Source organism: Lates calcarifer, linkage group LG11, assembly GCF_001640805.2.
Source record: "Lates calcarifer isolate ASB-BC8 linkage group LG11, TLL_Latcal_v3, whole genome shotgun sequence".
Classification (NCBI taxonomy): domain Eukaryota; kingdom Metazoa; phylum Chordata; class Actinopteri; family Centropomidae; genus Lates; species Lates calcarifer.
Window position 1 is genome coordinate 1758084 of NC_066843.1, and position 27924 is coordinate 1786007.

The 27924-nt window shown below is 41.8% G+C and overlaps 1 protein-coding gene across 1 annotated transcript in view; it reads left to right on the forward strand.

Annotated features, from left to right (window-relative positions):
* The first annotated feature begins 313 nt into the window (after window positions 1-313).
* LOC108874404 (RNA binding protein fox-1 homolog 3) overlaps window positions 314-27924 on the forward strand; it is a 344196-nt gene continuing 316585 nt past the window's right edge. The window contains exon 1 of the mRNA XM_051074169.1: window positions 314-794. The gene's annotated coding sequence lies outside the window, so the exon portion shown is untranslated. The remainder of the gene's footprint in view (window positions 795-27924) is intronic.

The window sequence follows — 27924 nt, forward strand, 5'->3', positions numbered from 1 at the left end:
ATTGAGATTGGGGGGGGGGTTAGGTGGTTGTGGTTGGATGTGAAGGAGTGATTTGTGTGTGTACATGAGTGTGTGTGTGTGTAGAGGCGTGTGAATGGGAGGGGGAGCCTCCCTCTGTCTCTTGTTCCTCAGTACCTGTCATTGATGAGGAGCCAAGGAGAAGCTTCAGCTTGAAGCTGTCATCGGCCCTCTGAATCTGTCTGCCTCACTCTATCATCCCTCCCTCCTCCTTCCTCAATCTCTCTCTCCCTCCCTCCCTCTCTCTCTCTCTCCCTCCCTCCCTCCCTCCCTCTCTCTCTCTGTGTGATGTGGATGCAGAGTGTGTGAGTCGTGAGGCAGCCAGCGAGCTTGTGCGTTGTGCACCGTAGGAATCTGCGCGACCGACTCTTGAGGCGTTTAAATCGGAGACACCGGCAGACCAACTGGGGTGCAGGCAGCCCGCCGCCCTGACACCGCCGAGACTGACGCTCCCTCTCCCGGACTGACAGGCCAATCGCAGGCCACCGCTCGCCCTCCCTCCATACACAGCGCTCTCTCTCTCTCCCTCTCTCTCTCTCACTCACTCACACTCCCTCCTCCTCCTCTTCTTTCTCTCTCTCTCTCTCTCACTCTGGTTTTCATTCCTTTGCGTTCAATCCGTGCATCCCCTCCTCCTCCACCTCCACCTCCTCCTCCTCCTCCTCCTCCTCACACCTTTTGGTCAGAAGAGGAAGAGGAAGCCCAGCCCAGGGAGAGACGCTGAGAGGATGAAACTCTGACACGCCGACAGACCACAGGGAAACAAGAGCACAACTGTGAGTACAGCAGTCCTTTCACCTCTCACTCAGGCTTAACGCTGTCACACACACCTCGTCTCTCACACACAAACGCACACGTGTCCGGCACATTTACTTCAAACACACATAGAGACTTGACTCTACACACAGATCCAAAACCGTACTCACCATCCATCCTCTGCCTCAAGTGTCTTTGTTGTTTTCAGGCAGGCAAAATAACAGTCAAAGAAGTGTAGGAGTGTGTTTGTTTCAGAAACATGTGCAGTGTGTTTCTTTATGTCTCCTCTTTGAATTGAGCTTTGTCCTGTATTTATCTCAGTGCACAGAATGCAAACAAAAACAATCCAGCAAAAGTGTGTTTTATACTTTACAATGCATTTCTGACATTTTTCCTCACTTTAATGGATTCACTTTTATGCCTCTTGCCAAAAGTCAACAGTGCCTTTTTATGTTTCTTTGTCTGGCTCAGATGAAAAATCACCCCAGCAGTATGCAAGGTCAACTGAATAATGTTTCACACACTCCGCCTCATGTTGTGAGCTTCTTTTGTCTGTGCAGATCTGCTGTTTTTATTGGCAATATAGGCATGCTGGATCACCACATGAGGGAAGCGTCCCTGTTCTTATCTCCCATCTTAAACGTATAAGCTGCTATAAGCCAATAGTTGCCTGCAGGGTGAAAAAAGGGGGCGTACTTTCTTCTCAACGGCACAAGAATCCAGAGCAATCCCCACTGCTTATTGTTTAGCGCTCAGCCAGGGGAGGTCTGCACGCCGGGCTGATCTGCGCCGTTTGCGCCGCACTATTTTTTGATTATGTTCCTGGTTCATCTCTGGCCGAGGCGATTTCCTATTTCCTTCTCCCATTTCAAGAGCGGGGAGTATAATATGATAGTGGCTCACATGCGGGGAAGTGCAGACAGTGGATCTGTGCAGAGGACACAGATTGCATTTCCCCTGGAGAATGCTCTCGCTGTATTAAAGGCACTAGAGGGCTGCTCGGCACTTGTCATCAGCTCCGCTAGTAATGCCGGCGAGGGGAGAAAGTAGACGTGGTGTTTACGGCCACTCTCTCATTTAAAGAGCTCCCATTGGCCCTAATGCCACAGCTGCATCGCACTGGCCCGTCGCAATCCAAGTTATATTACATTTGTGAGGCCCAGGATATTGTCTGGCGCCTCACTTTGCTTCGACAATCTGATGAGCAAATGTGGAGAATGAGAAGATATATATGTTAAACATCCCACAGTATATTAGATTTGTTGTTGGAGTATAAACACCTGGAGTGAGAACTTCACTATTTGCATTTTTATGATCTGATTTAACATGGATCACATGCACCACAGCACCTGTTTACGCTTAAAATTGAATTCATATTTCTCCTCCTTTTAGCTGTTCCTGTTTCTTGTCTCCTTCTAATGATTTTCTGGCATGTTTAGCTGCTATAGGTGGTTTTTTTTTTCTTTAGTTTTCCACATTGCTGAATCGAAATGAGAGATTGATTTTGACTGTTAGAAATGTGAAGTGACACATCAGTGGCTCTCGAGGCCCAACGAGCCTCTGGTTGCCGATGTGTCAGCAGAAGTGAATGAAAACCCTGAGACTCACTTCCTCCTCTGTCTGGCCTTGGCAAATTTACTGAACCCTTGTGGTTTAACACACAGACACAGACACACAATGTTAAATCAAGGTAAACAAGACAATTATCTATCCTTTCCTCCTCTGTAGATGTAGTTCCTCCTTTTTTTCCCATGGAAGGATTATGGGAAAAGGCTGATTAGGTGAGAGTTAAAAGGCATACTGACTCTGTGTCCTACATAAGAAACTGTAGCTTCACTGACCGTTCATCACCTATAACCACCATCAAAGCTATGATTTTTCGTTGCACAGGAAGATTACAAAAGCTACATCACAAAAAGTAATTTAAACTCTCTCAATTAATGCAACTTTCATTTTGGATTTGCCTGTGGCTTTCATAGAAAATTCATGCAATTTAAATGCAGAAAGCCTGTCTGCTCCTGACGTGGTCACTGACCGTCGATTTAAATTTATCTTCTCTGCGCTGTATATTTCATTGTTGAGAAATATATTCAAGGGGAGTTAATAGCCTTTTATGTGAGGAAACATATTTAATTACATATATCTTTCACTGCAAAGCGTTTAACCTATTGCTGTTAATGTAAGTGTGATCTGCAGTTATTAAACTGCTTGTGAAAGGAAGTCACTGTCATCCCATATTTTTTACTATCTCCCCGTGTATCTGCAGTTATCGATCAGATGGTTGGTAACCAGTCCTGATCATCAATACAGATCCTTACAAGGCGAGGGCCAGATAGTCTTTCCACTCTCCCTGAAGGCTCAATTACACAGCATGCACAAGGAAATATGTGTGTGTGTGTGTGTGTGTGTGTGTGTTGGTGGGGGGGGGTCAGCTTCTGACAAGGTCAAATTATATATGTCAGCGTCGAATAATTTTGTTGAGGTATTCAGACACGTCTGAATGTATAAAGAAAGACATATTGGGAGAGTTGATGAATGTTGTATGCCAGAGCCCTTTAAATATTCAGATACTTTGCTGATTAAATTATGTCGACTGGAAGGGATGGTTTGAGCCTCGCCTGGGTGTTTTCATTTATTTTCAGAAAATCTCCACCTGACTTAGGGGTATTGGATGCCAGTAATTGCACATCTTGAATAAATGAGTGACGGAATTTACTAATTTGCCAGCTTGTTACCATTTAAACGACGCTGATTTCAATTTCAAACCCATCATATGTTTTCCAGTCTTGACGCAAATGCAGTGCTACTTGTGTTCCAAAGTAGGAAAGTTGATGCTGTAATTGGTGCTTTGTGGGGCTGTTTGCTTTTGCTGGCATTCTCAGACAATGGAATACACAGCCTATTCAAAACTCATGAATACCCCCGATTCAGTGATGAAGGACATGTGTAGCAAATATTGAAGATACTTTTTTTCTCTTGGTGGAAAGCCAGAAAGCAGAATTGATTTGTTGAGTGAGCCTGGGAAGGATAGCCTCTCCTCAAAATCCTTTGTGAGAAAGATGGTAATTGCAGGGCAAAGTGCTGCTGACAAAATACAGGAGGATTACCATATGACTCCAATTGTTTTGGAGAATATACATATCAACAAAAACATAAGTTTTATCTCTCAAAATAGCTTCTACACTGACAACATGTTTTAAGGGTCGGTTCACAACACATTTTCTCATTTACCTTCAGCGTTAGCTATCCATGCAGATAGTTGTGGTTGTATTCGTCCAGATTCTGAGATACATCTCTCAGATTTCTGTCACCAATCCAATACTGTGGAGGTAAATGGAGTTTTGTTTGTGGTTCTCAAAACATTGAAAAAAATGACACTGAAGAACTCAGCAGGTCTTTAAAGATATCCTGGCTATAGTCCCTATGATGAACTAGGACAGCAATTACAACTAATATTTATAACTTTTGCAATTAATCAATTACTAATTTAGTGTTGGTTTGTTTTCCCAACAAGATATTTAATTTTCTGACTAGGAGAACCAGAAATATTCACATTTGATTTGCTGGAATCAGAGATTTTTTGCCGTCTTTGCTTAAAAAACTATTTTAACAGTTAGTAAGTTACTTGAATAGTTTTCTGTGAAGCAGCTAATCAGTCAGTCAACTTATCATTTCAGCTGTAATGAAAGCTGTCACCAGTGATGTGTCTTGATTATCCAGACTAACCACGACTCCTTTTCACTGGCACGACTCGCTGTTTGTTGAGTTTTAGAAACGTCCTTTTCTAAATGTCACGAGCGCCTCGTATGAAAAACCATTCACCTCAGTGTTTTCAGGGTGGAGACAGTATGACAGATATCATAACACTTGGGCAAAATAAACCAGAACTATTTGCATAGATATCACCAGGGGTAAAAAGAAAAATGTGTTTGTGTAAATTACCTTGTTAAAGTTGTCCTGGTCCTGTAGCTAAATTGCGCAGCGAACAGAGTTTATTTATTTAGTCCGTTTTATTAGAAAGTTTATAGCAGCCCTGCGTGGGCTTCTGCCACTCAGTCGCCATTTAATCAGTCTGTACCCCCAGCGTTAACCTTCATTACCTCTCTGTGTCATTCTCTGCAGGGTCACACAAAGTATCATCAAATATTTATGATATTAATAACTGCCTTTAGGAAGGAAAAAAGAACATAAATAATCTGCTGTGCAAAGCACACGATTAAGAAGTCCATTCCATTTAATAGATGGGATAAGGGGAAATAAAAGGGCAGTTCTGGAGTAAAAGGGGCGAAACGTTAGAAAACCAGTGGCTGAACATGGAGATGCCATGAGCAGCAGCAGCAGACGGCTTTTGTCGTGCAGTGGGGGATTTCTTCCATAAATTTGTTGCATTATCCGGTGTGCAATTGTTCTTCTGAGAGCTAATGCGAGCCTGAGAGAAATCGCTGTTGTGGATGGCTTGAGCATCCACGGTCCCCAGGGGGCCTCCTACATCGACAGTCTTCAAATAGACAAACATGCAGACACCCACACACATGCGCACACATATGTACACAGAGCTGTTTAGCATGGAAGCCGATTGAGGCAGGGCCCAACATTAATTATCTGTTTTTCAGCCGAGGTCTGGTGACAGTGATTAGAGTGAGGGGTTTTTTGGAGAGTGGTGCACACACGGTCTAATGAGGAAAACTGGCCTCTCTATAGAGCTCTCCAGGCACACTTGATCTGCTCTGTGTCTCTGCAAGTGTATGAGTGTGTATGCACAAGTGTGTGGGTGTGACTGTTGCTCCTCCAGGCTTGCTGCTGGGAGAGACACACTCTGAATCTGAGGTTTAGAAGCTGATGTAAGAGTTGAGACACTCCCAAAGCAAAAAGGTCTTTTACATAATTGCTGTTTAATTGTGTCTTATTGTGATGATTAGTGTTTGGTTTACTGGTCGAGGCCCTTTTGGCTCTGGTGCTCGCTAAAGCTTTAGCTGCTTAAAAATAACGCGATTCTGCGAGCAGGCCACATGACAGCATGGACCAGTCTGTATCCCATGGAGTCTGTTTGGAAAAAGAAGCAAGCTGCTTTCCTTGCGAGAGAATTATAAATGGCTGTGTCCAAACTTTGGCAGTGCTGAGCCAAAAATACTCTGCACAGTGGTGTGGAATAGCAGCAGATCTTGTGTTCATCTCAAAACAAAGGGATGATTTTCTACAGGCTGAGAAAGAAGTGATTTGAATGAGGTAGACAGAGAGATTTAAAATTCAAAAGTCAAATGCTCGCAAGGTTCAGGATACTTTGACCTAAATTTGCACTGATACGCTGCAGGGTTTCATATGTAAAACATTGTTTTATCTGAACACGACAGAGTTCAGACTGAACCAAATGCACAGACATTTTCAGCAGCAGGAGCAGCAGATTGCATGGCTTGAAATAGTAGTTTTCTTTCACCAGAAGCATTGGTCCAGCACACCAACTCTCCAGTATCGTCGACTAAATCACATTTGTGAAAATGCCAATGTTGGTGTGCACCTGACTGATAGATTTCTGCCTGCACCAGGTTGGCTTTAGGCAAAGGCCCTACACGTCATTTTCCACACCATTTTGTCCCAAAGTCGATTACTTTGCCTCTGCAGCTATGGCTGCCTCTGAATTGAACCACACATTTAGCTCGCGAGCTGCCAATAAAAGTCAGAGAGCCCGGCTTCCATCAGTGTAATGATATTTCAGCCTCAGTATTAGTTCAGCACTGTTCTCCACAGCAGTTTCTGCTCAATTAAAGATGGTCCATATTTAAATACATAGAAAATCAGCACGCCGGCCCGGCCCGTGTGCATTCAGATATGCTGTCGAACGGTTAAATGATGAAGTTTGAAATGGACTTTTCAAGCAGCCAAACGCTCCACACCTTTCGAGTTTGAATAAGGGGAACTGTTCATTTGTAACTGTGAAATTTTCCTTTAACGTTATTGATGTAGATTAACTTTTAAAAAGGTAAGTAAGTGAAATGTGAAATAATTCATCAAGAGTCAGCCATGTAAGAAATGTGATTTTCGCTGGCAGAAAGACCTCGTAGACCATTACCCCAAACAGAGGAAGTAGATTAAGGGCGGGGCTCGCTCTCTCTTTCTCTCCCTCTCTCCATCTCTCTCTCTTTCTCCATCTCTCTCTCTCTCCAGGCTGAAAAGTATGAATAGCACATTTCCAACTAAATTGCCAGGCAGCAGCGGAGGAAATAAATTTCAGCTAGTGTCAGCCCTCTGTGCTCGTGGTTTGGAACTTCCGTTGTCTTCCCTTCCCCGGCCACTTCGGCTTTATTTAGCGGGAGCTGTCATTTCCCATAAATCCCTAGGAGGAGGCGTCCGTCAGAGCTGCCAGCTCCCCTGTGTGGAGCACCTGTAACAGGGGAGCGAAGTGACAGTTGTGCTGGGACGGTCCCATCAAACGCACAGACACACACACACACACACACACACACACACACACACACACAGAGGATTTCTTGCTCTGAAACCTTTGTAAGTTTCTAAACAGAGTAGCAGCTTCAACAGAGGTGAATTGAAAAGTCACTGCATCACAAGAAATTCAGTAGAGTTTTGGGCTGCGAGTTAATTTGAATATCTTTACAGACTTCCATAAAGTATATGTAAGCACAATTTAAACAACACCATCCTGGTAAATAAACATTAGACTGAGTTTCCTTCCTTTGTGCCTCGATCACAGTGTTGTGTATTTATGCCTGCGCCTGTCAGCCGTGACACTTTAATAAATGACCACAGTAAAAAAAAAAGAATGTACAGTGCATGCAAGGTCATGGTACCTGTCAATTGTCATTTGCCACAGACTAATTGTTTTATTATTATACTTATAAATGTCGTTTAAAATGCCCGTGTGATGGAAAAAGAGGAGAAGTCTTTTTTCCTTTTTTTTTTTATCTGATTCAGCTGTCAACGCACATGCTCCATCATCTGCGCTCCAGGAAATTAGAAAGGAGAAACGTTTGACAGCACAATTTCACAAAACACCGCCACGCCATCATTTCATTTTCTCTGAACCATTTTTTTTTTCATTTATTTATTTCATTATTGTCTTTTGAAAAACAAACAGAGCGATAACAGTGGTTCCTTCTCAGGTAATTTATCCTCGTTGCCGTGTTACGCTTCACTCTCTCCTTCCAAAGCTTTAACCTCAGCTGATTAGCCGGTGCACAGGTGGGAGGCCAGCTAATCAAAAGAGGGAGGTCAGATTATGTAGGAGATGACGAACATGAAGAAAGGGCAGTTTGGTTTACTGGCTGGTGGCTTTATGCCATTTTGATGAGGTGGAGCTTGGTGGAGGTGTTGGTTGGTTGGTTTAGGCTCTGCCCTTGGTGAGCTGGCTCAAGTTGTTCTGGTTGGTCTTGATCAAGGCGCCAAGAGGTCATTTAGTCGCCGTGCAGCCGCGGCGGTTATACATCACCAATGTCAGTAGCTGACGGCTGCTTATCTCTCAGGTATCGATTGGAGGACTGTGCAGGGAGGACCAAAGCGGTGCGGCCAATCAATGGGGCCATTTCACTCTCCTTGAACGTCTGCTTTTTGATCCTCACCACTGATTGGTCGGGCTCACTCCGATGCTGTGGGGATTTTTTTTTCTGTTCTGTGTTATGAAAAGGAGTGGGTGGAGAGTGATGAACACTTTGGTGTTGGCAGCCTGCTGAGCTTCTCGCGGATGTGCATGGCATATGTGCGAGAATCCTGTTGTGTTCCCCCTTCACTGCCAAGAACCCACAGATCTCGCTTAGAGGTTTGATTCAAATTTGCACTCTAATTTTGGTACACATAATTCCATCACAGAGATACGGAGACCAAAAAGCTTTTCCACTCACAAAGTTTCCCTGGATTACCTCCAGTGTCTCAGCAGCTGAAGTACATGTGTAATCTGTGCAAAAACTGTGAGAGATCTTTGTATTCCACATGGTTGTTGGAGATTTCATAGAATTACCGAGCTTACTGCGTGCAGCTGACATTTGAAGTTATCGAAGCCAGTTGTACAAATTATTTGTCTATTTTCAGCAAACTGGCATTACTAAGGTTTTTTATTTATTTTGAAACATGGTTAAAAGACTATGTAATGTCCGGCTGAGCCGATGTGTGAATAGAGCAGGTCATTTTCTGGAGAAATGTCAGTGAGCGAGGTGGCGTGTTGTTTACATTTCTGTCCTGCCTCCTGCACACTCTGCCCAGGCACCTAAACCAAACAGAGAATTTCCAGAAGGTGAGAACGCGTTTGACTCGGTCAGTCTCCTGTTGTGTGCCACTCGCATGAAAGGGCAACTCCAGACAGTGTCCGGAGTTCATATGAGAAAACTGCTGTAGTGAGCTCTCCCTCTCTCTCCCCTCTCAACCCAACCAATGATGGCAGATGGCTGCCCACCTTGAGCCCGGTTCTCCTCAAGGTTTCTGCCTCTTAAAAGAAAGTTTTTCCTTACCACTGTCGCCAAGTGCTTTCCTATGGTGGGAACTGTTGGCTTTCTGTAAATGATATTAGAAAGAGTAGAGTCTAGTAAAGTTCTCTGAGATAACTTATGATATTAATGATTTGGTGCTATATAAATAAGAATTGACTTAACTTGAATTGACTCTGTTCCCAACCTGAAGGTCTGGTGCACCCTCAAGGGTCACAAGATAAAGTGAGTAATTATCCAGATGTTACAAAAACAGAAAAGACATTTATGTAACATAAAATTATATTCCTTATTTCTTTTCTCATATTTTCTTTTCTACACAAAAAGTTTTCTATTCTTGCTCGTAAAAGCCTCAAAATGAGACAGTCAACCGACGCTTTAGGTCTGTATACAAGCAAAACTGAATGGAGCTTTTCATCTCTAACTGAAATATGTGACACTGTCTTTAAACTCAATCTTTCCCTTTGAGGGAGATAATAGAGAAAATAACTAAGCAATGTTTCCCAAAGCTGAGCGGAGTAAGCAAGCCAATCAGAGCTGGTGGCGGACAGAAACACAGCACAGAGGGACAAAACACAAGTGTGTCTTGTTGATGAAACTGTGTTTGGGTCAGACCTTGAACACTTACCAATCATTTGCAGTTTTCAGTGCAGAATACTTGAAGCTCAGTGGTTGTTGAGTGAGCATGTGCAGCAGGTGAAACATCTTCGGACATTTCAATAGTTTTAAACACAGTGACTGTCTCATTTGTAGTTTAACTAGACATCAGGGAGCGAGTGGTTGATGGAGTTTCTGCTGGTCTGAGTTTGGCGTGACGCCTGTTGGTTTTAAGGTTACCTTGAGAAGTGTTTATAATATTCACTGTCTTCACAGTGAATATGACTTACAGTCTTAAAATCTGTTAATTAATGCTCTGACATTTACTGGACAATAAATCTCAGATGGAGAATGCTATCTTATTTATCCTCCTCTGTGTTTGCACAAATAACCCGGCAGCCAAGGCCTTTTTAAGTCTGAGTGAGTGTGTTCTCCGGAGCAACTGCATCTCCCCCGTGCTCAGTAACTTAAAAGTGAGTTTTGAAGCCAAATCTGTCAGCACCTAGAAGAACTAATAAGTCACTGGTTAATGATAAAGGAATCAATCATGTCTCTGTGTTTTAGTACCTGAAGAAAAATCTAAATTTCCTCGAGGACGGATTTACAAATAATGATTGCTCTTTGTATGAAACTGCCAGTTCATGCCATTTGATATGCCATCTTTCAGTTTTTGTATTCACAAAGTACTCCGTGTCAAAGTGTATAGATAGCTCATATTGAATTCATAAGCCAGTCATGCAGGGAAACGGAGCACCTTTCTGTGATTCACTTTCAGATGGAAAATGAACAAAGATGGTTATGCCACTCTATTTGTGGTTCTGCTGGATCCAGAGAGATCACTGTTTGCATAATATCTTTCTTATAGGTCTCCTTAACCTTTGCGGAAGGCTTATTGACTCTCACTAACCTTGCAGGGAGCTGCTGGAGGACAGGAGATGATGAGCGTGCTCAGTGTATGGAAAAAGGCCCATGTGGAGGTTTTTTCCACCCCCGCCCCGCCCTTACCGAGCGACACCTCTACCAACTCTTTGTGTGACCTTTGCCTTCTGATCTCCGTTACCATGGTGAAGCACACAATGTTGTGAATTCAGGCACAATAGACATATGATACAGTAGCACAGTGTGCCTCTGATGTACTTTCCAGCAGGTGCTGCGGATGTAAGAACGCTGGTTATGATCGAGGTTAAAAGAGAAAGTGAGATGAAAAATGTGAGGCCACCCCTGCAAACTGTAGGTTCATTGGTCAGATTGTCATGGTCCCTCATGACATACAAGAAACTTATATGGGTTTTCATACTTCCTCGATGTTTAGTATTACCCTCCTCTGACCACTAGAGGCACTGTGATCACACTGGTTTGCCAAACCACTCCTTCAATTCAAAGACAAAGGTTGCACAGGTAACTATTTCCCATATACTCATATACACGTTTCACCTGTTTGATTGACAGTGATGTTTGTAGTAAACATGTCATCCTGTGAAGGGCTGGACAAGGTCGACTGCAGTAAACAAACGGTTTCCTGGGTGTGGCCAATATTCAGTGGCTATAACATGTTGCAGCTGTCTTACTTTTTTATAGTGCACAAACTGCTTCTACATTTTGTGATTAAGAAAGAGAGTTCTGGCAAATTATTTGTAAATTATACATTCATTGTCTCTCGTTCATCATCCTTTCAGTGCCTCTAAGCAAGATTTTAGGTTGTAAGGTGCATTTTGCTTTTCAGTGTGAGCGATAGCTGTGTCACTTGTGGAAGTCATTTCATTCAAGTTTGTGTAATTGGGCGTCACTGCCAGTGAAAAGTCTATTTTTTTCTGTTGAATCCAGTAAAGAATTTTCAAAGACCAAAGAAAGAACAAATCTCACACCAAACCCTTCATCCAAAAACTCCTCAAGATATTTTGAATGAATTTGGTGAAAGAATTCTGGACAGGAAAGGCAAAAATGAGAGAAATCTTGGTGTGCTCAAATTCCATTTTTCACTTTTACAATCGCATCTTTCAGCTCTGCTCAATATAAACAAGGACATTTCAGAGGGAAAGAAGGCATTTTCAGTCTGAATTAAAAAATACCACATTAAGTATTTAGAATGGGTTTTTAGCACAAGAGAATATGTAAGGTAGAAATGAGAAGCTAACCATATTAAACCTGGAGCTGGAGCAAAGAGTAATTTTCTGTCAGGGTCTGCTATGGTTGAGGTAGAATTAACCATCAGTCTTCCACTAGATTGGTTGGTAACGCTTTAAAAAGAACCTATTGTATCACTGTTGCGTGTACACAGTGATTTTCCTCATATTTGATTTTGAATCCCAGAGAATGGGGTCTCGATGGTGGTGCTGGAGGAGACTGGGGAGGGGTCAAAACAAGGCAGAGCTGTCGAAACACTGAGAGCCATCCTTCACGTCTGACTGTAGTGGTTAAAGGGCAGCCAGGCTCTTAAAGAAACCATTAGCATTTAGATTTGAGATGCTCCCCCCGCAGAGCAGCAGGGAGTGGCTGCGTCACACCTCAGACTTTTATGCCTTGAGTGGGCCCAAGTGGCAGCTCCGTAGCCCTGATCAATCTCTCAATATGCCTAAATTGCTTTGGATGACCTCCTCGTGAAGAGACAGGATTGGCCATACTGATGCTCCTCCAATCAATAGCAGATGCTATCATGGCTCATCAACAATGAAGTGTTTTTAATGGAGGTCAGGGCATGGAAGATCTAATTCATTTTAATTTGTAAATTGTGGCATGACAAAATTCTAATCAGGCCGCTTTGCCATCAGATATGCAGACTTCTGAGTCGCTCACTCTGCCTCATGCTCTCGCTCCTCCTTCTAAACCTCATTTGCATTCATGTCTGTCGGTGAATCCACACAGGACTGGGAAGCATGAATGTATACATGACATATTAAATATCAGTCAGCTTTGAGTATCACTCAGTTTTTAATGTGGAGCATTTCTTTTTTTTTTTAAGGTATATCATCTTTAGCCAAAACAACTTTTACTCAGAAAAACAGCCTTGCACGTGTTCCGCCTCATTAACTAAAGATTGAAAAGATGACAAATATGACATGTGCAATTTACTATCTTAATTAATTCACTGTCTTCTGTCAGAGACAGGCAGGGCGGCTCTGTCATCTAGAAACCATTTTTCAGTGGGGATGTTGTTGTAGGAAGCCGGCGCTGTGTCGTTTGCCCAGATTAGTGTAAGAGGTGAGCCTTTTCCATCTCCCCTTCCATTTCGGCTAAATTTGTCTCAGCCACAGTAATATGCACCATGGGATCTTTCCCCCCGTGAGCGGAAATGCAATTGGAATGGGATGCGGCCGTCCGTCGTGATTGTGTGCAGATGAACCTGTCTGCCCTTGCACCCGGTGCATGAGTGAGGCCGTGCAATGGCCATCGTCTGTGAAGCCTTCCAGCGCAGGAGAGAAGAGGGCAGGTCCGGGGGGTCACTGTCTCCACACAAGGCGGCACGCTTTGCTGAGCTGTGACGAATGCAATCGGTACAAAAGATCGCCATGCCATTTCAAATGGATCAGGCTTCCTTTCAACATAGAGGAAAATTGGCAAAAACCGCCCTGTCATTGTTGGTGTAAACAAGGAACAGGTCACTGTCATTACAGAAATATTCAAGTCAAGGATACAGCGGCTGTTTGGTGCGATCAAAGGCCTTGACCAATTCAAAACATGAAGCATGCACATTCATTTAGGAGGGACTGGGCTGAAACGTTCCTCTCAAGGTCTGTCGTACCTCCCCCTTTGCTTGTAACGCAGAAATCTATGAGTGAATTATGGAGAATAATTATTGATGAGAGGCAAGGACACAGTGCTGTACAGAAAAGAGAAGCATCAGAAGCAAGCAGCACCAACCCCCGTCTTCACTCGAGTGTCCCCATTGATTTATCAGGACTCTATTTTTAGTTGCACATGGAACAGTAATGGATTCATGGGAATTAACAATGATTCATGCGAAGCTAATATCAGATATTTCAGAGGCTCGATTAATGCTGGAGGAATTCAGCGCGTCAACTCCCCAATTATTCATAATATTTCTTCCACTGCATAAACACAGACACTTCTACCTTATCAGAAAGGCTTGTTAAAGGAGCAGGTGTGTTTGCTTTCTTGTACTGTAAGGACATCTAATGGGCTGCAATTAATAGCATGAACTTTTTCCCATCATGGTCTGGCTGATAATGGATTATCAAAACAGTAACTCTTAAAACCACATGGCTGAATTACCATTTTACCTCTGCTGGTATCCATCCATTCAGATCATTAATTTTCTTTGCTGAGGCTCTCAGCAACTGAGATTTCTGCCATTATCTCAACACAGGGGAGGTGAATGCAATTCTGTGTGTCCATAGTACAAATAGGTTATTTACAAATATAATCAAATTTGTTCCTAGCTTTCTCTGTGCAGCAACTTATGAATATAAAAGTATAACTTTGCATTTCAAATAGGACAGATTTTTCAGAGCTGGAAGGTGGGATTAAAGGAACTATTTGTAAGTTTTGCTATCAGCAATAGCCAATGTTAGCATTAGCAGCTGTTCACTTACCAGTTTAGAAGAAACGTTGCAAGTTCAGCATCAAACTTTATTCCTTTACTCACCAAGAGCTGTTTCAGTAGTAAAAAGGGACGCCAATATTTTGTCTTTAGTTCTATCACTTCTTTTCCTCTTAGCAGGCTAACTAGCTAGCCCCAGCCTGGTCAGCCTGAGTCGTCACTTTATGATAGCGACTCACTGTTGTAAACACAACAATGGCTGGTGCTCTTGGCATGCGACCGTCTCTACCACCAGTTCCCAGCAACAACCTGCTTTTGGCGGCAGAGAAAACTCACAAATAGCCCCTTTAAGAAAAGGCCAGAGACACAAAAACGCTTATGGCAAAAGAAAAAGACACGAAATTGGAAAAAGCACAGATTGACGCAGTTGCACAGCTGATAAGTTGACTTATCAGACGTAACAAAAGTTGCATATTTATTTAAAAATGTTAACTGTTCCTCTGAACCACTGTTGGAGTAAGCTTGTTTATTGAAAATGATGTTGACATGACAGATAAATCACACACTACTGATTGGTTAGGACAAAATAACAACCCCTCCCAAACAGAAAATTGCCAACATGAAGATAATGTCAGGCTAAATAATGAAGTGGAACAAAATGACAATTCAGTCTGATTGTCGGGCTAGGTTTATACAGCATCATCTGCTGGTCTGTGATTGAGTTTAGATTCAATTTGTTGGTTTGCTTTGCAGGATGAATGAGCAGTTTGTCTGTGGTTCTACGTCCGTAATGACTTGTAGTTGATTCTAATACATTTTACTGGTCTGATCTTTTGTATCGTCTAATTGAATCAGCTGAACATTGAGGAGCTGCAGTTGTGAAATGGTGTGTGGGGTCACAGACTGCTAGAGGCAAGACCTTATAGGCTAATAAAAATCTAAAAGGTCTTTAGATCAGTTTAGTGAGTGTCAATCTTTTTTCTACATTTGTGCTCCAAGCATTAAATAATGACATTTTAAAAAATTCATTCCTTCTAGAAACAATGTTCCAGTTGCTCAGACTAATCCACAGACCTTATTGTGAGCAGTTTTCATTGATACTGCTTTCTAGAGAAGAAATAATCCACACTTGAGTATCAAGCGTGTTTATTTGAATCAGTGTCTTGAATACAGTCAGTGGAAGAAGTAATTTCAGTGTTATTACCCCAACGGGTGCGTTAAGAGTCAACAGCAGAATTCAGATTGTTGTAAAGAGAGGAGGAGAGCAGAGTGTTCACACTCTGTATACAAGATTTGATAGTGTGTGTTGGGGTGTGTAATGTAAAATTTGTTTGAATATGTGTGCTCAGGCTTGGCTTGGCTTGGCATTCTGCTTCACCGTCTCTAATGCTGTTTGTTGGGTGCACTGGGGATGACGGTGGCAGCCATGACGGTGACTTCTGCCTTTCTTTGGGACAGCACAGGTATCACTCCTTCTTGTATTTTCCAGCTCTTCTCCTGCTGCTGTCCTCCACTCCCTGGCACACAACATTAACCTTAACTCAGACCTCCAGACAGCATCGTGTTGTTGTCAACAGGATCAATGAAGCACAAAAAGCTCCATTAGCTTAGTGTTGAGTTTTTGAAAAGAATTATGAAACGGTTCTCATGAGTTTAGTCTTCCAAGCGAGACTTTTCTAATAGCTGCTCCACAGTGTCTGGCTGAGGTCTCCTGTCGAGCCAGTGTTTCCTCTCTGAGCTTTGTTGGTAAATATTCAGAATAAAAATACTTCCCTTGCTGTTCTGTACCATTCATGTTTAATCCAATCGACTACATTGCTGCTGGACTTCAACACTGTGATATCCTTTTCTTCCCATGTCTCTATTTATCGTATTAGGATATTATTTGGGTGACACAGTGGTGCAGTGGTTAGCACTGCTGTGTCAGAGGAAGAAGGTTCGGGTTGAACCCTGGTTCTCCCTGTGCCTGTGTCTGTTTACTCATGGTATTTACATGTAGCAGGAAGACTTCTAGAATAATTGCAAAGCCTGGAATTGACTCTTGGCTGTTGAGGACACTGTTGTGTTGTTGAATGGATGTAGTAGACTGGACTGAACTGAGACGAGTCTAGAGAAACAAACACATCAAATCAAATGGTGGAAAGTAGTAAAGTAAAATAAAAATGCTTTCTGCATTTTTATCACCAACTTGTTTTTTTCTGGCATCATTTTCACATATTTGATGGCTGGATTGTTTTTGCATGTCTGAGTTTTGTTCAGTCACAACCAGCCAGTGTAGGTAACGTTATAATTAGTTTCTGTAGCTAACAACATGCTCCAAACTGTGTCTGTGATTCTCCACTTTGTCTCCTCTTTCATGCAGTCTGTATACATTCATAGAATGGAGCTTGAGATAAGATTTTCACTCAGGTTGCCCAGAGCAATCCGCATCTGTTTTCATCCCTCTCACATCTTTCCATCAACTTTGTACACGTTTGCGACAACTCTAATTCAGTCATGTTCAGTCTAAAGACACCTTGAGGCTGCTGAGTAGACACCTCATGAAGATTAGTCAGATTAGTACAAATAACTGTCGTCTCGGTGGCATTTCAGACATGTATTTCTACATGTGGTTAAGACCTGGTTTACTTTGAAATATACTCAATTAAATGAGTTTGAATAACAGATGTACAGTATGTAACCTAGGCGCCTCACAAACTTTAATTGGACAAACTTCATCCTTATTTTAGTCTAAATGTCTTTTGACCTGCAAATCATCAAATCTAATCTTAATTGGAGAGCACAATTACTGTAGTGTTTACTTGTCAAAGCTGTACTGTTTACTTCTGACTTGAGCTCTGAAAACAAAGGGAAAAAAAGTTCTTCAAATGCTGTAGAAGACGATGACAACAAAGCTTACATGTACAGTATGAAAACTGGCCGTGGGTGGAAAGAGAGAGTCTGTTGTTGAGGATATGAGATGTCGTCGAGTTCACATCTAGGTTATATAATATCTACTCGCTGTGAACATGGCTCAGACTCAGTGATGGAACATGTTCCTCAGTTTCTTTATCTGAAGTTTTCTGAGCTTAACAAGAGCCGATGACCTGGACTGTGACATGTCTGAGCTGATTTACGTTCGGCTGATGCTTGTTGTTATCAGATGTGTTTTAGCAGTTAACTGGAGCTGTCCAAACTATGGCACTTTTACTTTATAGACTGTTACACATTCATCCCTCCCTCAAACATATAGTGCATTAATAATCAGTGTTTTGGCTTAGCCTCGTTGAATACACTGAATTGTGAGTCAGTCACTTCAGCACTTAACAATATGACATGGCCTTGGCTCCTTGTATTGCATTGAGATATTATTATTTTGAAGAAAAAGATTGATACATCAAAAATGAATGTGAAATCTCAAAAAAGCCCTGAAGCTTTTATTTTGGCGGTTGTTGCCATTAAATGAATGGCAGTTTTATCATAGAGACTTTATGTGCAGAAAGTCTGAAGTTACTCAAAAAGAGAGTCTTTGTATGTGAAGCATATTTTCAAAAGAGTCATATTATTTTTTTCTTTATTTAAGCTGTGCACTGCCATACCTCCAAATTATCTGTATGAGCTGCCGTTCTCTTCCAAATAACTGACAAATACTTCACACAACCCTTTCATATCTGAAATGTTTTTTTTCATAACTTCAAAATCTTGGAAATTGGACTCAAATGCCATCCATGAATGAACCATGAACTATACTTTAATATTTTAAAAGCAGCGTGTACACCCTGCCATACAATCCAGTCCAATTTATTTGTATTTACAGGAGCTAATATAAGCTTTGATGTTACCAATCAAAACAATGTCAGAGCTTAAAAAATATAGTTTGGACAAATATTCTTAGGAAACTCTCATTTTCTAAAAATCCTACCTGTTCAGAGTTGTTGAAAGGTAGAGTCTCTCCCACCATGCAGTGGTCTACCTTGGATATACTAAGTTCAAACTCAGCACCCTCTTGCTTTGCTCATCTCTGATTCACGGTGCTGTTTAAAAAATCTCTAATCCAACAAAACTTTTGCCCTAGAGAAAATTTATGAGACGCTGAAACAAACCAAGGCTCTTGTCGCATTGTCTCCCCTCTCATTGTGAGTGTCAGAGTTCATTTTTCACACGTTGTCAGGAAGACAGCTATTTGCCACTTCAATTGTGAACTGTGAACATGTAAACAAGCGTGTCAAAAAAAAAAACGAAAAAAAAAAAACAGTGTTTGTCTTTTCTGAATAAAAGGACAGATGAGGAGCTGTTATACACATTAATGCAACTGGTTGGGGTCGTTTCATATATTTCAGCTGAGGACTAATCGATGAGAAGCATACATTTTGGCATATTCTTTTACAGCTGTGATGCACCAGTCTGCTTGTTTTGTAGTAGAATATGTGATACTTGTATATTGTGCAGGGTGTTTTCCCCTCCGAGGAATGAAAAGTGCAAAGTAATACAATTTTCCCATCATACCTTTATGATATGAAGTCAGTACTGTTTAATTTAGATCACTCTGATTACACTGACCTAAGTCAATCTTTATTGTATCCTTTGTGATACTACTTTGTGCTAAGCGAATATTAATCTCAGTCTGTATGGAAGCCAATTTCTGCCAATGTGATGAAAAAAAAGACGATCCTGTAAGTTATTGTAATGTGAAACCTTCTCATTACAATAAGTTAATATCACAAAATAATGAGAAACTTTGTTAAAATAATGACTAAGTGGAACTAACTCATTATTTGGAGAAAGTTTCTCATTGTAATGATTTACAAGATCCTGTTTTTTCTCTTCACATTGGCAGAAATGGGCTTCCGTACTTGTAGTAAACCATGATTTAAAAAAAAAGTCCATAAAACTACATCTGTATGATTCAAAGGATTAAATCATTATTGGGGTCTGCAAGGATCTTGCAGAGGATTTAGTGTTTTTTTAGTTTGGGTGTATTAGTTTAGAGATAGTTCTGTTATCATTTTAAAAATGGTAAATCAAAGTGTGTTGGCCCCATGCTCTCTTTCCCTGTTCTACCTGAGATGACAAGCTACAAGAAAAAGAGTCCTTCACTGCACATATTTCAGTTTGCCTTGTAAAAACAGCTCTGAATAAGATCATTCTTATGTAAAAGACTGCAGAGACTAAATAACAGGAGAGAATTCTCTCACCTTGATGATTTCTAGCTGATATTTCAGGTACTGGCTTTGGCCTTTTCAATAGTTTTTTTGTGATTGCAAGATTGCGAATTCCTTTAGGGACGGCCAGCGCTGTTCTGTTAGTACCTTTATAATTTCTCATTTAATACACTGAAACAAAATACATCACTGAAACCTAAGACTGCAAAAGTGTTTCAACACCTGAGAGAACATTAAAATTTCTCTGCCAGTCTCTGACCATGTAATACAATATGAAAGATGGGCGGAAAGCAGAGGGGAGTGGAGGCCACCCTCTCATCACCTGGTCACCCAGACCGGCAGACAGAGCGCCGGCCGTCTGTCCACTCGTCTGATTTCCATCCCCTTGGCATGCTGGGTAATAGAGATCAGTAATTGGGTGCTATAAATCCTGGCCGAGGACAAGGTGGGTCAGAACAGGCTGATTACTTAGGCATTACAGTCAATCTAAGCAAGTCCTTGAATTGAAAGATTTGGCGGGGTGGATTCTCATTATCGGGCTCGGTGCATGTATGCATTTGTGTGAAAGAGTAAGGGCCAAGGTCCCCTTCCCATCCCCTGTTGTAGGACGACATTATGCAATGCTCCAATGCCCTCAACCGTGCAGACTCGTAAACATCACAACAAATTTATTTTCCTCATCTCCCACAGTTTTATAAGAATGTTTTCAGAATCGTCAGAGAGCGGTCGGAGGGCCTGCCTGGAGTTTTAAGACCTCTCCGACCGAACGGCTCCTCGGTGCATTAAGGACCTCTGCCTGGGTGACACATTCACGGCAGGTTCAATGTTAGGGCCGCGGGAAGGTCCTCGGTTTCAATCTGCAGCAGGCGTGCAGCGACCAGGACTCTGCCTCTCGCCATCTGCTTTCATCATCCCACGGCTTCAGTTTCACAGAGTGGTGTTTATCTTTCAGTGTAGCCAGAAAACAAGCTCTCAAGGTGATTAGCCCCGTCATTTAACATGAAGCAGATTGATGGCTATATGGCGAAATGCACCTTTCTGTTATTTTTCATCTCAGGGCCTATGAACTTAATCCATTTTAAGCTTCTCAGTAAGAAAAAGAGTCTATGGAAGGTGAATTAGAGTGTAAAGCCGATAGTCTTTCTCAGCATTCTCTCCAGCTGAGGGTGTGACTTACTGGATTATGGGAACAGTAGTTTCTGCTCCAACCCCCTTAAGTTCTCTGATGCGGTTTTTATATTCCCTCCCTATTTTGATACAGTTTTTTTTCTGTATCAAGAGCACATCGACATATTCTGACTGTGAATTTCTTCATCACAAGTTATCCTGCTCCTTTGTGCCATCACCCCCCCCCCCCCACCCTCCACCCAAAAAAAAGTCTTTGATTCACAGCCTTCAAAGTCATTTGTCTGGAAAAAAATGAAATCAGCACAAGCCCAAAATGTAAAATCATGTTATGAATAGTAATGTGGCTGGGTTCCAAAATATGGAATAAATGAGCAAATGTGATAAATTATCCCAGCATACATTAAGAGAAAAAAATTAAAAAAAAAAAAAAAAGCGAGAGGGAGAAAAAGATATATGACAAATTTATGCTGTGGCATCAGTGCAAACCCCTGCAGTGTGAAGTGTTCCCACTCAGAGAAGCACTCATGCTAGCATCATCCCTCGACTCCTATAACAGCATGCTACTTCACTTAGCAGCCTCCATTTGGGATGCAGCACAAACACTGTTTTAGCGCTTTTATCTTAATGCACTGCAACACTCTGTAGCACTAAAGGCATGATTATTGTACAGAGAGAGGAGCGCGTGCATTTAAGCAAGACTTATTTAGACAGGAACTTAGCACCAACCTAACCACTCAAGGGCAGATGGCTTTGTGATTCTCATTGCTCATTTGGTTCATTTTGTTAAATGGACTCTTTGCATATATTTTAATATAACACTAATTCCTTGCATCGTTATCCCAGTTTAAACCATAATGTCCTACTGAGTGTGTTTACTGTTTTGGAGAGCAATTTATCTGCCAGATACCAGACTGTTGTCACTTTAACCATCTGCTGGCTGGTTTGGCTGTGAAATACTCCTCAAGGAAGAAAAGCATATGAGGATTAGGGGGATCATAGTGAGGTTGGGTTGCTTATTTAAATTTCTGTGATGGGAGCGGTGTGGCATATGGCTGCTGTCGGCTTTGTGGTGACGCCAGGTGTGGAGGTGAGCCTTGGCAAAGCTTCGCCGCCACGCCCATCTGATAGCGTCTTCAGCAGCGAGGATAAAACGCCCGTCACCCTCAGCTGTGCTTGGGCCCGTTGTGACAGTGAGGCTCGTTCTCACACTTTCAGAGGCCACTGATTTAATAGAGGCACAGTGTCAGCGGTGACCTCATCCACTGATGTCTTCACAGCTAATGCCCTAACATGTGACATTGACACTCAGCAAGACAAACAGTAAAGGAGGGAGATGGATCGGCAGAGAGACTCATATGTCTCTTTCTGGATGGAGGAGAATGATGGACAATAGACTTGAAGATGGCCGTGTCAATGGGGAACGACACAAAACCAACCATGACGTACTTTATTTTGTGACAGGACTCGTAGTCATGTAATGTTTACATCACTTTATGTCATGTCATGTAATGTCATGCCATGTTACTGTAAATTAAATTAAAGGATTACACCAGGATTTCTGAACCTGGTTCTTATTTTCACTCGGGTGTAAATGACTGATAGGGACTAAGATCTTTGCAGTTGGTGCAGTACTGAGCGAGAGCACTGTACAGCTGCTGCAGTGTAATCAAATGGTGCAACTGTTTGCCTCAAAGTCCGTCCACTAAAGTGCTTGTTTTTGTCACTGACAGGCTCAGATTGTTATAAGATTCCTACACAGATTGAGCTTTTTATTAAAGAGTCGGATCCTTTTTGTTTAACATGAAACATCACTATATATCAGTACCAGACTCCATTGACAAAAACTGGAATTTTACAGAGCAGAACACAGGAGCTGCTGGAACGCCACGGCCTTGATCGGTTTGTTTGTTTGTGTTACTGCGAAGGCTTTTGTTCCTATCAGTCATTCACACTGAAAACCATGGGAAACATGATTAAAAACTTGAAAGTGTATTTATTTATTTGTTATTAATTGTTTTCATGATTTTAGAAAATAAAGACGTGGCAGGCATCTACAAGATAGAAATCATCTTCTTTGACAACAATTTGGTCAAGTACGACGACAGGCCTCCTCGTTCTTGACCAAACTGTAGTCAGAGCTCTGATAGCAATGTCATCTTACTGTCAAACTACACCAGAGGTCAGAGGACATTAACTATCACCTGACCATAATCACATAATCAGTGAAAATCTATCATAACCTGAATGTTTTTCTTCCATGTCAGTGTTTCCAAGGATGCTCTTTGCCACAGTTGTAACTTTGCACAACTTGTTCAAATTTTTACATTTTAAATGTTACTGAACTTTGAAAAAAGCCTTCCCAGCAAGTGGACCTTGAGTTACAACTTTTTATATTTACTTTTAATTTTTTAATGTCATGCTGCTGTTTTCAAGGTTAAGAATTAACTTTTATTCTCATTAATTCAGAGTTATTGTAGTAAATCAAGAGAAAAAGCATAGAGCACAGAGGTGCAACCAAAAAGAGAGAGAGGGGGAAAGAGAGGTCAAACACATTTTGATACTGAAGGTTGCTCCTCAGAAAGGTAGAAAGTGTTCAGACAGGCTGCGTACAGAGAGCGAGGAACTACAGAAAACGCCTGCCTGCTGTCTGTGCCGCTGCTTTATGTATTGACTTAAATCAAAGTTCAAAGCTCTTGCTAACAAAAGGTATCATTATGAGAATCAATCGGATCAGAATCAATATTTATGATGCCGTCTATCTGTATGAAAGAGCAGAAATGTGGATGTAATGTACAAAGTCAGGTGTGTTTGTGTTTTGTTGTGCTCTGTAACACACATGTCATGACTGAAACTCAGTGGAAAACCCAGCAAATCTCAAAATGCACCAGAATTAAACGCATTTGAACACATCAGTGGAGACGATTTCAAAGAGAGAGAGATATCCAGAACATAGTCAACAATACCAGTTATACCAGAGCTAGCAAAACGCAGGTACCCAGCAGACTGCAACATCATGCTTCAGTAAAACTGCTGTGGTCAGAGCAGTCAGCTCTATACAGGAGAGAGGCAGCTTGTTGAATTTGGGATGTTTACCAGATTATGTGAAATAATCTGCCTTCAAAAAGTTGCTGAGGCAAACTCGACCCAAATTTCTCACTGCGGTTTATTGTTAACACTTTTCCTCCACATTGAGCTGAAGCTGAAATAGATTTCTAAACTAAAAATTAAATGACATGAGGGGAACTGAACTGAGACTAAAATCAAATTCTGAAAGAAAGTAGAACTGATTTTGAAGAGTGGAACTAAAGTAACCTTGAGGTGCTTCTTCTCCTTGCTACGCTATGGCTTGTTTTATTATGTTTGTGTTGTATTATACTCTGTTCATACATAGCTGAACTCTGCTTAATGGACTAACCTGCCAAACTCACAGCAGCGCAAACACAAAGGACCTGCTGTTTTTAAAATGATTGAGCCATGACTTGTCAGCAAGAATCTACTTTCGCCCTTGAATGCTAATTATGTGATGTTTATGCAAAGTCACGTACGCACTCCCAGAGGATCTTAGGCTGGATTTTCAAACCCTTAAAACAAATCTTAACATGTTGTCAGCATAACAATGTCAATAAAATGACACTTCGCTTTCTGTGTCAGTGAGGTATTTTTTATTCCCCCAACAGGAAAAGCCTCAATAAGATCCCCCACAGCATTCCACATTATCCAAATCTGTGACACAATTTCTACAATCAGCCTGACAGCTGCCCTAAAACAAATTAAAATGTATGAACTGAAAATGCAAATGTAGTCCATCTCATTTCAAAAAGTTTTTTTTGTTGTTTAAATGTTTGCTGGAATCATTGTTCATGCTGTGTAGGGCAAACCCAGAGGCATATTTTATTAATATTTAAAACTCACTTTTAAACATTTTTAAAACATTTTTATGGGCGAGGTTCTGCCATAAAAGTTTCATAAAAGTTTGGGAAAATGTCTAACTTTTGTACTAGTTGGTAATTGTCAGACACAGTTTTCTTCTTCTTTTATAGAATCTCACCTTATTTCACTAAATCACAAGTGAGTTCTAAACCTTCACAGCAGTCTTATATGAGATTTGATTAATATATCTGAAATCCTTTGAGACTTTTTTGATTATGACAATTCCTTTTTTCATCATGCACTGTTAAATATTGATAATGTTGTTGTCTTGGACCAGTTATGGGGGTCTCATATACATTTAATGTACTGCTGAATACAGGAAGTGGGTGATGGAGGGCTGGTTACTTGTGTGCTGATGACCTACTTCAGTTTAAACTGAGATGTTGTTGTTGTTGTGTTGTTGTCTGATGCAGCACAGGCACTGTGTGCCAAGTTCAAGGTAATTACTGCAGCTCTTAACATCCAATAACATGATTTAATCATCATTCAGCCTCATTTTGGTGAATCACATGATTTCGTAGCGGCCCAGTGGTGGTCACGGGTTGGGGGCTACTTAATTATTACATGCCAGAAATCAGCTCTAGCTTCTGGCACTTAAAGCTACAACACATCTTAGTCTAAATCTAACACAGACAGGTCTATAATCACTGAGAATAATCCAACCTTTAGCTTGCCTTCAGGCTACAGTAAAGCTACATTTTTATCAAATTCACATGTGCTGGCATCTAGGTTTTTTTGGGTCTTTGTTGTGACGTACTGTATGCTATGGCTTTTCTTTGATTTAAACAGGCACTCCAGTGATTTAGTGCTGCAGTTCCCTTCATTTTTAAGAACTCCCAAGAGGCAGATTTTAAAAAAGAGCGATCAAAGATGGATGCAGCAGCAGAGGCAGAGATATCCTGACCTACAGTCCATAGTATTGGGAAAGTTTGTAACACAGACTTTCTGCTGTATCTTTGCAGTCTCCAGGCCAAGACTCCCCCGATGACAGCATTAAGATTTATAAGTCCCTCCAGAACCACAGACATACTGTTTAATGCATTACCATATAATATTGTTTTCACAGGCTGAGTAGCTCTCCTCAGAATAATTAGTAGATGAGTAGAATGAGTGAGTGACTTCATTGCAGTGTAGCTATGGGCTCATGTCGATGGGAAGTTGGCTGAAAGTTGTATTGTTTTGAACTAATAAGATTCGAGCAAACCTGAGGCTTTCTCCTTGAACTTGGAATGAAAGTCAAGTGTCAAGATCCGTGTAGCTCAAAACTAAAACTTACTGAAACTGCAACTGTCCCTTGAAATCAAAAGGTTATGTGTTCAAATGTCACCACATCCAGATTTATCTTCTGTACAAAGCTTTTCATACTGCCCTGTGTAAATCTACTTGATGTGTCAACATCTAATCAGCCCAATTTGGAAATGAAATGAGGGAGAGGCGAGGAGAGAAAAAGAAAGCCTAAGAAAAATTAAGTGGGGGACAGGAGTGTGTGTGTGGTGGTGGTGGGGGGGAGTCACCGCCGCCCACCACTGCCTGGCCCTGACACCTTGTGAAGAGTGCTCATTCATCACGCAGCGCAGGGCTTGAGCCTCCGTAAATCACTGTGGATAAAGGACGCGCCATAAAGAATGGAATTGTGAAGGTAAGGGTTTTAAATCCCCCTAGATGATCCGAGATAAACACGGAGAGACTTTTGACAGTCCCTCGTTACCGCCACGAGCGAGAGGAGCTGTCACCGCTCCCTCCTTGCCTTTCATCTCTTGGTAACAGTCTGGCTGCTAATATCCTCAATTATCTCTGCAATATGTTGCTGGGAAAAAGGGAAAGTTCCGAGGAGGCATTCACACAATTTAAAAGTTTTAATTTGACAGCTTGTGGTGTAATGATGAGTTGTGATGAGGGTAGAGGGGGGCCTGCAGCCCACACTGAGTGTGTGACAAGTGATTGGGCCGGACTGAGGATGGTTTGTGGATGTCAAGACTTTCTGAATCAGATGTCAGGAAGCCAAATAGATGTTTCGCAGGTTGATGTGGAAAAAAGCTCCAGGTTCCTAATTGTAAATGGCAGTGGCATTTCATCTAGTGGCTGTTTTTGGTAGCAGAGCAAATATTTGCTCCATTTCCTTCAACTAAAATCCTTTCTACAACAAATCTAAATTAAATTCTTCACTCTCCAGATGATGCCTGTAACAGTCCCTCATGTTAATGTCTGTAAGACCTCCATGACATTTTCCTTCCCTTGTATCAAAGAGTAAAATGTAATAAAGCAGAGTGTTGCTCAGTGCTTGGCTCTGTTTCCTGAAACCACTGCTGTTCGTAAATCCATCCGAACGTGCGGGGGAAAGAATAGAGAGCATTTGCATAGACAGAGCAGCCGTCCGTCTGATAATGACGGCTAAGTCACAGTGCATGATGGAGACACAAAGGGCAGGAGACTGTCGCATGAAGGTTGACTCTCAGGAAATATCCTCCCACCTAGGTACCTAGGCAGGTAATTGTCTTTTTCCCTTCTTTTTTTTCTAGCTGATATATATACATAGCTTCAACTTGGAGGATAAACCAATCGATCATTCCAAGTGTCTCGAGTAATAAGTGAAAGTGATAAATCACAGCTTTGCACTCAGGTTTATGAAATATTGTCCATCCTGCAGGTGTGGATGCATTATCTAGCAGTCATTGTTCCTGGGCTGAGGTGCTGGTGTCAGAGCACGTAGGCAGCACTGTGCTGCGACTAATAGGAGGATCCGCCTACGGTGGAAGTGCCTACTCCATCAAGGGCTTTGTGCTGCAGTGCAATTAGTACACAAAATATTAACATAAGGATCAGACGTGGTGTTTCCACTAGGGCGCAACTTAAAAGTTCAAGGTAGTTCACATCGGCGTAGTTGTGTCAATCTTCTTTTGCTGGAGTAATTGCCTCAGGTTGAGCTTGAATCAGTATAAGATGAAGTCAATAGCCTCTGTGGCATAATGACGGAGTACACACTTTCTTGCTCACATTAACAGCTTTTTCTTGATAGATAAAAGTCCCAAATAATGGTTCCTGTGATGGAGTGAAACCAGGATAACAAATTGGGCCTTTGTGATAACAACCCCCCTGTGAGCTTCCCAGGCGTGAGAGATAGACAGACAGCTTTGAGGAGAGTCAGGTTCTGCAACAGCTTTGCGCCAGGGGAAAAGCTCTATGCCCTACAGAAGGATGGATAGTGTAGATTTGTAATGGTTCCTCTGCTTTTGACAAAGTAACCCAACCTGCAACCTTCATCCTCATTGGCTGAGTAAAGGGCACTGGCAGAGGAGCCGGCCTGAGATAAGTGAGGTCTGTCGCTCTGGCTGGTACGTTATAAATTGCAGCTACCTCAATCATGTGCGTGAGACAAGCGAGCTGTCTCCTGTGACAACCTCCTTTTGACTTGACATGCAAAAAAACA